General features: G+C 39.4%; 1 protein-coding gene, 1 non-coding gene and 1 pseudogene across 6 annotated transcripts in view; all 3 read right to left on the minus strand.

The window, feature by feature from the left end:
- The window catches only part of Myo3b (myosin IIIB), a 472,753-nt gene that overhangs the window by 186,426 nt on the left and 275,095 nt on the right, over window positions 1–11,232 (minus strand). The gene's annotated exons all lie outside the window — the stretch shown is intronic.
- LOC111817661 lies at window positions 5,164–5,296 on the minus strand. The gene has a single exon (XR_002821803.1). It is a non-coding gene; the product is annotated as a small nucleolar RNA SNORA1 (small nucleolar RNA).
- LOC111817660 lies at window positions 5,498–5,622 on the minus strand (annotated as a pseudogene).

Genomic DNA, 11,232 nt, shown 5'->3' on the forward strand with positions numbered 1-11,232 from the left:
GGCCTGATTTCAATCCCTGGTTCTGCCAAAACACACACACAAAAAAAAAAAAAAAAAAAAAGTCTACAGGTACAAAAGGGGAGGTGATCAGACAGAACTTAAGGGAACTAATTTAAGCACAAATTCCCGATCTAATATCTGCTTAGCTATATAGTCATGTTTGCTCTTAGGGTCTAAAAGGCAAACCCATTAGATACAAAACCTTGTCAACTGATAAATCTCGCTACCCATTATTAGTGTTGCTAATTATAGTTTTGTAAATACAAAACTGTAACTGCCTTAACCACATAATCTCTCTTGGGTAATAATATCAGTACATGCTAAGGTAATAACTGCACTAAAGCTCTACACCAGAGGTCAGAAGACAGTGTTATATAAAATGACAAAGAGAAGGAGCAAAATGCAGTCTCAGGCCTCAAGCCCACCTAGAACAAATGCAAGAGACACCAGAAAAGAAGAAATTAGAAATCATACACCTGAAATCTCTGAAATAATAGCGTCTGAAGTAAAGAAGCAACTGCAGAAAGGTATAGAGGAAATCAAATGAGAAATAATCTCTGAAGTAAAAAAAGAAATGATAACAATAATGAAAGAATTACTAAGTGCATCTAAAGAAGACATTGATTAAAAAAATAGGGGAGAATCGAAAAATGATAGAATCCTTGAATGAGCAATATAGGAAAAAGATAGAATGCATGAAGCAGATTCAAAGTGCTATACAGGAAATTAAAATCTCAATCACAAGCTGGCAAAACCATTTGAATGAAAGTGAAGATACAGTTTCAGATCTTGAAGACACCATTACAGCTAGTAAAAAAGTACGAAAAGATCTCTCTCTCTCTCTCTCTCTCTCTCTCTCTCTCTCTCTCTTTTTGGCGGAACTGGGGATTGAACTCAGACCCTTGCTCTTGCCCGGGAAGCGCTTATTCTGCTGAGCCATCTCCCCGGCCCCAAGAAAAGATTGCTTAAAAACAACTAGGATGCAGGAAAAAATAATTCAACATCTGCAAAATGATGCAAAGAAAAACAACGTAAGACTAATAGGCATCAATGATAAAGAAGGAGTCAATACAGATGATATAAAAAGAGTATGGGCAGAAGTAATAGCAGAAAACTTCCCAAATGTGGGGAAACAATCTGACATTCAGGTAACCAAAGTATATAGAACTCCAAATAACATCAACCCAACTAAAAACACATCCAGACATATACTAGTCAAGATCCCAGAAATCCAACACAAGAACAATATACTAAAAGCTGCTAGAGAAAAGAAACAGATCACATTTATCAGAAATCTCATCAGAATAATGGCAGATTTCTCTTCACAAACCATCAAGTCAAGAAGAGCATGGAGCAAAGTACTTCAAGTCCTCCAAGAAAACAAATTCCAGTCCAGACTGCTATATTCTGCAACTCTTTCAAGTTTGATGGAGAAGTGAAATACTTTCATGACTAATGAGTTTCATTATGACAAAGCCAACCCTACATAGACTACTAAAAGATATTCTAGAGAGGGATCAAAATGACCACAACTCCATGAATGAGAATGGAAAGAACCCACCAAATGGGGCAAACAAACACAGGAGAAAAAAGGGTATACAACAGCAGGTAAATGATATGTCAGCCATAAGTCAATACATCTCGGTTCTAACCATCAATGTAAATGGACTCAATTCACCAATTAACAGAGTATTGAAGGAAATGTTGCTCATTAGAATGAGGCTTAGGAAGCTTCTCTTGAGAAAGACTTTATTGGCTGCTGGTTCCCATGTGGTATAGGTTGTGCTTTGGCAGAAAGTTGCTCTGCGTTTTGTTTGTGTTTAGAGATAGTGCCTGGGTGGTAGAAAAAAAAAATTCAGTGAAGTCTATTGTTGGGAAGGTGTCATGGTTACTTCTGAGAGTTTTGGGTTGGACCTATGTTCAAAATTAAGAGTGAAGAGCTAGCAGGGTGAAGCATTTTGCCAGGGGAAGACTCCAATAGAGCTGTGGATTATAAGGATGAAATAGAAAATAATATGGTTGATGAGAAAGAACAGAATAATGAAAAGAAAAAGAAGAGTGTATTTGAAATCCAGGAGATCTTTTTGTGCTTCTTAGTGTTGCCATTCCCTGTTGTTAAAAGTTAATGGAAAAAAAAGTTAATGGAAAACAAAGATTGTGGTTCTAATAGCTCTTTTAATATAATTTTAATGTGGTTTTTAGATACATGTTTGTAGTCAGGTTATTTAGTCAAAATATTTTGGCTTTCACATGGAATTTGAGAACACTAAATATTTGCTTTTGGTGTAAAAATGAGTACAATAAGAATTGTATATATGCAATTGTTATATTAATGTAAATCTGAATAAATTAAGACATAAACTTTTCAGAATCTGCCAGTAGAGAATATAGTTTAAGGAAATGTGTCTGGTTATCAAGGTGACTGGGGTAGATTGTAGTGGATTAACTAATGGTCAGCTGAACTGAATCAGCACGGTTCTGGGCATGGAAGGTCTACCTGAGGACTACTGCCAACAGCATAAAAGAACTGGTAGAGAAGATGGCATGCTAATGCTGGAGAAGCTTGGTACTCTGGTTTTCATGGTATGACCTCAGCTGTTCTTTGGTCAGAGGGGCTCAAGTCTTTGCTGTCTCTGAGGATGGCTGCAGTTATCTTTGGGGGAGCTCTGGTCCTTACTTTGAGCATTGCTTCATGTCTCCAGGGCAGATCTCTCAGCCTGGTGGCACAGATCCTTTGCCCCACCAGTACAGACTTTATAGCTTCCCCCACTGACTTTTGGGCCTTCCTAGTGCAGGTCCTTGATATGGACTTGCATGAGACATTGTCATGGGCTCTAGGCCTCTAGTTGGACTTGTGCAGAACACTGTCATGGGATCCAGGTCCTAAGCTGGATTCTTTGGGTCTCTGGTGCATGGAGATATCTCTTGCATTCTTCTGCATTTGACTTTTTGGGTGAATATGACAAAATAATCCTATAAACTATATGTCCTGTATTAAATCTATTCTTTTGCAAACCCTGTGTACAACAGGGGGCTCCCAGACTCTCACCCACTTCTACTCAGGCACTCTGCACTTGCTAGTGCTTATGCTGTATTCCCAGGAAGCAGCAAGGGAGCAGGGAATAAGAAATGAATGGGTAGGAGGAACTGGAGCAATTTATTCATTAAGCCTCTATTCACCCAGTCCCTGCCTCATGCAGTTGAGCAATACATGATTTTCATATTCACTTCTCCATGGTGAACTCAATACCAGTTCTTTTTCAAGTGACAATGTACCATCTCCAGACCTGTTCTTGTCTTACACTAAGCCTCTTCCCACAGATAGAAGTGGTTATGTGGTCACAGTGGGACAAATGAAGTACATACGAAATAGCACCAGGGGAAGTGCTTTCTTTCCTGATAAAAGTAGTACAGATGTGGCTAGCTTAGCCATTCATCCTGCCTTCCTCTTCCTGCCTTAAATGTAGACATGATGGCAGGAGAGACAGCAGCCATCTTCTGACCATAAGGGTATAAGCTAATACATATAATACTAAAGATAGTACAAAAAAATTAAATTCAAAAGATATCCAGGTCCCCAGTGACATCATTGAGCAGCTGAACTAATATTAGAATACCTTACCTCTGTACTTCTTTTCAATTAAGAATAAGCAAGCAGGCAAATTCACTTGCCAGTGGTTCTCAAATTGGGCCATTTTGTCCCCACAGAAACTTTTTTTTGGTCTTTTGGAGACAGGGTCTCACTATCTAGTTCAAAGTGGTCAGTGCACTTGGTAGCCCAAGCTGGTCTTGAACCTGGAACAATCCTCCTGCCTCAGCCTCCTGAGTGCTGAGATTACAAGTGTGTGCCACCACATCTGGCTAGCTAAATAAACTTCCTTCCTTCCTTTCTTTCTTTCTTTCTTTCTTTCTTTCTTTCTTTCTTTCTTTCTTTCTTTCTTTCTTTCTTCCTTCCTTCCTTCCTTCCTTCCTTCCTTCCTTCCTTCCTTCCAGTAGCAGGGATCAAACTCAAGGCCTTGCGCTTACCAGGCAGGTGCTTACACCACTGAGTTATATACCCAGCTCTCCCACAAAAGCATCTGACAACATTTTTTTCTCAGAGCTGGAGATTGGACTCAGGTTCTCACACATGCTAGGCAAATGCTCTACCACTAAACTACATCTCAGCTCCATGGAGACATTTCTGATTGTCTTAACTGCTGATTGGTATCTAGCCAGTAAAAAACATTCATGGAGCTGCTAAATACCTTATAAAGCATAGAACAGTATCTTAAAAGCAAACAATTCCCTTGCCCAAAATGTCAATAGTAATAAGACTGAGAAACTCTGGCTTAAGTATAAAATGTTTCTTTCTTTGCTATTCGTGGTCCAATAAATTCCTAATCATCCCTCCTTCAGGCACAAAGGACACACACTGTGGGCCAGACACCATGCCATGTAGGGTGCTAGGGACAGAAAAACAAATATGATTCACTCCAGCTCCTCACAAGTTCATGGTCTAAAGGAGACATAGATTCTGGACCAGAGGCAGCTTGCTGGAGTCCAGACAAGCTTCACAGGGGAGATGACTGAGCTGGATGGAGATAAAGTGGCAGGAAGCTGACCCTGTGAAGATGGCCCCACCAGAGAGAAGAGGGGCACAAAAGCCAGTATCATCTGTGACCTACAGGGTTCAAGGTCAGACTGACGGGAGGCCAGTACGTGTGTGAGGGAGAACTCTGTGGGGGAAGGAGACTAGGTGGCTGGGGCCAACCACAGAAAGTCTTGCTACTGAGGAATAGCGGAAGCTAGTAAAGAGTGACTGGATCCTCTTTGTATTTTTTTTAATTAAGGAAATTTATTTTAAAGAAATTTCTTGCGATTTAATTAGAGCCACTTTAATGAGGCTGTCTTCAGAGTAGGCCTTTTCAAAAGAACTGAAGTTTACTCCAGCCATCCCATCTGCCTTGCCACAATTCTTCTATCTCGACTTGAATTATGGACATTGACAACTGTGGTCTTATATCCAATTTCATCCAGCAATACATTTTTGGAGCCTAGAATTTGAATTGTACATACTACTGGTATTTTGGCACATGACCTAGATTCTGTATCATTCCTTATCATTCCTTAACCGTTCATTTCTAATACTGAAAGTCAACATTTTTCAGCCAGTATTAGGTGAAATGTTACAGGCCTCATTGTCACCACTGTAAATATTTACCGTGATAGAAGCATGACCCGTGTCTCAATTTTAGACACACTGATCAATTCTGGACACCAATCAGCAGTGCCCATGCTAATCCAGAACGAGGCTTCAGGAAAGCTCCTTTGGAGCTTATTCATGTGTAAGGCTTCCCCATCTGTATGCAGTTTGTTCTGCTAGCGAGAAAACGGGACAAAAATACCTTACATTTATGGTAGATGGATCGGCCTTAGTCTGACACCCTAAATTAAGAAAAAAATAATCACTACATAGACGATTCTGTGTTAAAATGAACAAACATAAGACATAAAATAATGTATCGATAGAAATACCAGGTTTAACATGCACAAAGACATGAAAACCAATGATGCCAGATACTGAATTTCTATGGCACTGTCTTTCCTCTTTGTATTTTTATAAACATAACTCTCATAGCAGTATGAAGAATCAAGTAAGATGGGCAAAAACTAACAAGTCAGGAAGGCACATTGAAAGGCCAGGCCAAAGTTTCAGTGAGAGTATTCTAAAAAGTGGGGCAGGAAGTAGTCAAAGAATCTTTAGGATGTTCTTTGCCACCTTCCTTTGTGACAGGCCAAGAATGTGTCTTCTCTATCTTTATGTCCTCGACACCACAGCACATATTTGCCATATTGGCAAGTCCTTATTATACCTTCCGTCCTGATAACAGGAAGGGCATGTCAATGGCCCAGAACTGAGAGGACTTGTGGGTTGTGGCTGCGTCTTGTTGTGGTATGAATGTATCTGCTTCCTGAATTCACCCCCAGGGACCTCTCCGGGATGAACCTTTCAGGGATGTGAAGTCAAGCATCAGAGTCCAATATTAAAGGCTTAAAATAAAGATCAAATCTTAGAAGGTCTGCACATCTAGAGTCATTCCAAAAATAAATAAATAAATAAACAAAATAAAATGCTTTTGGGGCTGGGAAGATGGCTCAGTGGAATAAGCACTTCCCTGGCAAGTGCAAGGGCCTGAGTTCAATCCTTGATTCCGGAAAAAAATAAAAATAAAAAAATAAATAAAATAAGAGTCATTCCAGATCTTCCACCGACAAGAATATCTGGATCTCAATGGACTGTTTCCAAGGCCAAAAAGCCCAACTGGTCAACTCTAGGGGTCTTTTCAGTAAGGAGTCTTGAGGGTTTTCTCCTTTATAGTATAAAGATTTAAAAGCAGCAAGAATACAGCACAAAGGTGAGGGGGTAGATCATTTCTTACACATTCTTGAGCATCTACTGTGTGCTACAACTGTGTTAGAGATATGAATATATACATACAAGCAGAAGTGTATGAATAGCCTTTAGGAGACATTTCTCAGGAAGGTACCTTGGTTCTTACAAATGTTAAGTAACAACAATTACGTTCAAAATCTTTGACATTCACAAAGTTTCCCTTTAGCAGCTAGAGGCTGTGTACCTACAGTCTCTACACTTTATAACCTTTATAAAGTGGTTATAGGGGCTGGTGAGATGGCTCAGTGGTCTAAAGCACCTACTTAGAACAAGCTTAGCAAAGCACGGGGACCACGGTTCAATACCCCAGCATCACATGCCAGGCAGCCTGCCCCCTGGTGGGCTGAGCTGGCCACACACACACACACACACACACAAATAAATAAATAAAATTAAAAAAAATAAAGTGGTTATAAAATAACTGTTTTTTAAACACCACATAAAGGCAATGTACAGATGCAGGGGCCAGGAGTTCGATCCCTGGTCCTGCCGTGCCGGCCCCACCCCTGGGGCGTGCTGAGACAGCAACTGAGACTGGGCATGGTGGTGCACACCTGCAATCCCAGCTCTTGGGAGGCTGTAAGCAGGTGAATCACTATGAGTCTGATCTAGTAGTGAGACCCTGAACACCCTGCAGACCCTTCCCTAAAATACAGAAGAAAAAAAAAAAGCGATGTACTGCTAAACATGGGTTCCTTTTCAAAGATCATTCCCTCTTCTATTCCTTGAGAGATCATATTTCCTTGGGAGATTACAGCTCTAAGATTGTCACAAACATTTCAGTGAAATATTACTTTTTTAAAAATTTATGTATCTGGTACAAGGTCTCACTACACAGCTTGGACTCGTAGTGATCCTCCTGTTTTCAGCCTCCCCAGCACTGGATTACAGGTGTGTGCCACCACACCAGACCCGATTCCAGGATCAGTGAGCCAGGAGGCAGGGCCGGTGCGGTATGCAGTACCAGGGATTGAACCCTAGTCCCCATGCTTGCCTAAGGAGGCGCTTGGTCCACTGAGCTATCTCGCCAGTCCTTCAGTGAATTTTGCTGTTGTTGTTGTTGTTGTATTTTAGTACAGAGTCTACAGGGTCTCACTATGTAGATCAGACTCGTAGTGATCCGTCTGTGTTCAGCCTCCCAAGAGCTGGGATTATAGGCCTGAGCCACCATGCCCAGTCTCAATCACTGTCTTAGCATGTCCTGGGGGTGGGGCTGGCACAGCAGGCCGGGTTGAGTGAATTTTTAGAATTAACAACTGAACTTCTTTTTAAAAATTATCTTCAAAGTTGGTAAATTTTTGTCATGTGTGGATTTTTTAAAACTAATTTTATTGAGAAAGAAATAGCAATGAGACAGTTTCAACACTGGTTAGTAGTACAATTACAATAATTAATACGTTGCATATCATTGTCTTTGTAGTAGTTATTCATAGTATAAGATGCAGACATGATATCTTGTCTAAAAGTTGAGAAGGCTTTTTTTTTTTTTTTTTTCTGGCTCAGGCTGCCTTAAGGGTGGGTCTGGTAAGGCATGTGGAACTAGGGATCGAACTGTGGTATCCTGTGCCTGGCTGCGTTTTTCATGTGTGGATTAATTTTTAGAAGTAGAGGGGCCAGGGAGATGGCTCAATGGAATAAGCGCTTCCCTGGCAAACGCAAGGGCCTGAGTTTAATCCCCAGTTCTGGGAAAAAAAAAAAAAAGAAAGAAAAAAAATTTTTTAGAAGTAGCTAAAGATTAGCCTGTAGTAAAACCTAACAGACAATGGTCAAATCAAGTGCTCCTCTAAGTCAAATAAAACAATTGTGTTCTTATAGCTAAAGGAATCTCCAGATGGAAAATACAAAGTTTTCTGAGCAACACCAGGATTATTTGAACACATGTAAAGCTTTTGTAGCTTCTGAGAAGCCCGCTCCAGGCACAATGTCTGTTCCATGAAACTTGACTGTTCCCAGTGACATCACCAGAAAATCCTACTCGTTTAGCACTACTTCCCCTTAATTTCACTTTAATCACAAAGAGAGGACTCAGGAAAAATAATTGGCAATATTAAAACCACTGAAGTAGAAAAAGTCTGTGGCTTATCTACATTACATAGACCTTGGTTTGAGAATTACAGTAACAAAATCCCACATAAAAGACAAGTGATCTTTCTCAGTTGGAAACTGCATATGTCATTGTTTCCAAAACTATGATGTACTGGGTGAGGAAAGTAGAAGTAAATCCTAAAAAAGTTGGTATGTGATTACAAGAAAGACAAAACACATGGAATAACTCACTTTTCGAAAGTATTTTTTTCTGCTTCTCAATTGTATTTATTCATATTTTAAATAAGTAATATAGGCAAAGGATGAATGGGTAAAGACAGTGATTGTGTACACACACTTTTTCTCCCTTCAAAAACCCCAGTTTAAAAAAAAATGGCAAGGGGATTTTTTTAAAGGCAGAAATCCTTCATGATGACAAAAAGAAGAGGAGAGAAGAAAAGCAGAGAAGATAAGCACAAGAAGATCTGGAGAATAAAAAAGATGAAAAATGGTGACAGACTTAGCAGACCCCAAAAAGCTAAATCTTAAGTCATAGTAAGCACAGATGAGGAGCAACCTGATTTATACCAAAGAACCTCCCTCCTCACTATCCCCGACAGACTCAGAAATCTGTAGACTCACACACCCCTGGAACTGGCGAGGGAAGATTCAAACCAAAAAAGTTTCTTAAATGTCAATGAAGAAGCAACCATATTCCCAGATTTTTCCTCCCAGCTCTAAGGTAAGTCTTTCTAGGATATAAAACTTTTTATTTAGTCCTTAAAACACTAGGCAGAGCAATTAGGCAAGAGAAAAAAATAAAAATGATATGCATAAGAAAGCACAAAATCAAAATATTACTTTCAAATGACATGAACCTTTACTTTAAAAACCCAAAAGACTCTTAGAATTGATAACCAAATTTAGCAGTGTAGCAAGACAAAATAAACACACAAAAATCAGAACCATTCCTAGACACTAATAATGAACTCACTGAAAAAGCAATCAGGAAAACAATAGCATTCACAATAACACTTAAAAAAGCCCTTAGGTATTAAGTAACTAAACAAATGAAAGTCATCCCTACAATGAAAACTACATCAGGCCTTAAAATAAAATTGAGGAAGACACCAGAAAATGGAAAAATATCTCCTGCTCCTAGGTAGGCAGAACCAACATTATCAAATGGTTATAATTCCAAAATTGACAGATTACAGCAATGTCAATCAGAATACCAATATCATTTCTCACAGAGCTAGAATAAACAACCTAAAATTTATATGGAATTAGAAAAGACCCAGAATAGTGAAAGCACTCCTGGGTAACAAAAGCAAAAGGTGGCATCACAATCTCGGGCTTGCAGTTATGCTTTAAAGCTACAGTGATTAAAACAACATGGTACTGGCACAAAAACAGGCACGTAGATCAGTGGAACCGAACAGAATAAGTAGAAACAATGCCGGGCACATATAGCTATGGGTCTTTGACAAAGGAGCCAAAAAATATACACTGGAGGAAAGCCTCTTAGTAAAATGGTGCTGGGAAAACTGGATGTCCAAATGCAGACGATTGAGTCTAAGTATACATCTCACTATATAATAAACTAAAATAAAAATAATAGATCAAAGACCTAAATGTTAAAGCAGAAGCAATTTTCTGGGAGATAAAATAGGCACAATTCTTGAAGATATAGACATGGGCAAGGACTTGCTGAACAGAACCCCAATGGCAAAAGAAATAATACCAAGAGTCAACAAATAGGGTCATATCAACTTAAAAGGCTTCTGCACTGCAAAGGAAAGAGCCAACAGAGTGAAGAGACAATCTAAAGAACGGGAAAAATATTTTGCTAGCTATACCACAAATGTAGTACTAATAGCAAGAATATATGATGAGGGGCCAGGGAGATGGCTCAATAGAATAAGCACTTGCCTGGCAAGAGCAAGAGCCTGAGTTCAATCCTTGGTTCTGCCAAAAAAAAAAAAAAAAAAAAGATGATGAACTAAAAAAAAGTAGACCTCCCCCAAAATAAGACATAATCAAAAAAAAGGGAGGGGCAACTAAAATGACTAGATGCTTTTTAGAAGAATTATAGCCTTTTTAAAAAGCTCATCACTGGCCATTAGAGAAATGTAAATTAAAACTACACCATCATACCCTGGAGGAATGACTATCCTCAAAAATCTAATAATAGCAAATGCTGGGGAGGATGTGCGGGGAAAGGAGCTCTACTACACTGTTGGTGGGACAATAAACTAGCATACACTATGAAAATTAGTGTGGAGGTTCCTCAAAAAACTAGAAGCAGAAATTCCATTTGGCCCAGCTATTTGCCTCCTAGATATCTTGCCAAGAGCTAAAATTATATTGTAGAGACACATGCACACCCATGTTCACAGGAGCACAATTTAGAATAGCTAGATCTTGGAAATAGCATATATGTCTATCAACAGATGAGTGGATTAAAAAAAGTGCTTTTTGTATATAATATAGTACTTCGCTGTTATAAAAAAGATAAACAAGACACTTGAAGGCAAATGAATGAAACTCGAGACTGAGGAGATAGGTTGGTGTTCTAAGCGCCTGCCTGGCAAGTGCAAGGACCTGGGTTCAATCCCCAGTACTACATGCAGTGCTGACCCAGCTCTGAGCTGGGATTGCAGGAGAATCACTATGAGCCTGAGCTGCATAGTGAGACCCTGTACCAAATAAATAAAAGATTTTTAAAAATGAATGAAACTTGGCCGGGGAGATGGCTCAGTGGAATAAGC

The sequence above is a fragment of the Octodon degus genome, unplaced genomic scaffold, assembly GCF_000260255.1.
Source record: "Octodon degus isolate 3935 unplaced genomic scaffold, OctDeg1.0 scaffold00065, whole genome shotgun sequence".
Taxonomy (NCBI): domain Eukaryota; kingdom Metazoa; phylum Chordata; class Mammalia; order Rodentia; family Octodontidae; genus Octodon; species Octodon degus.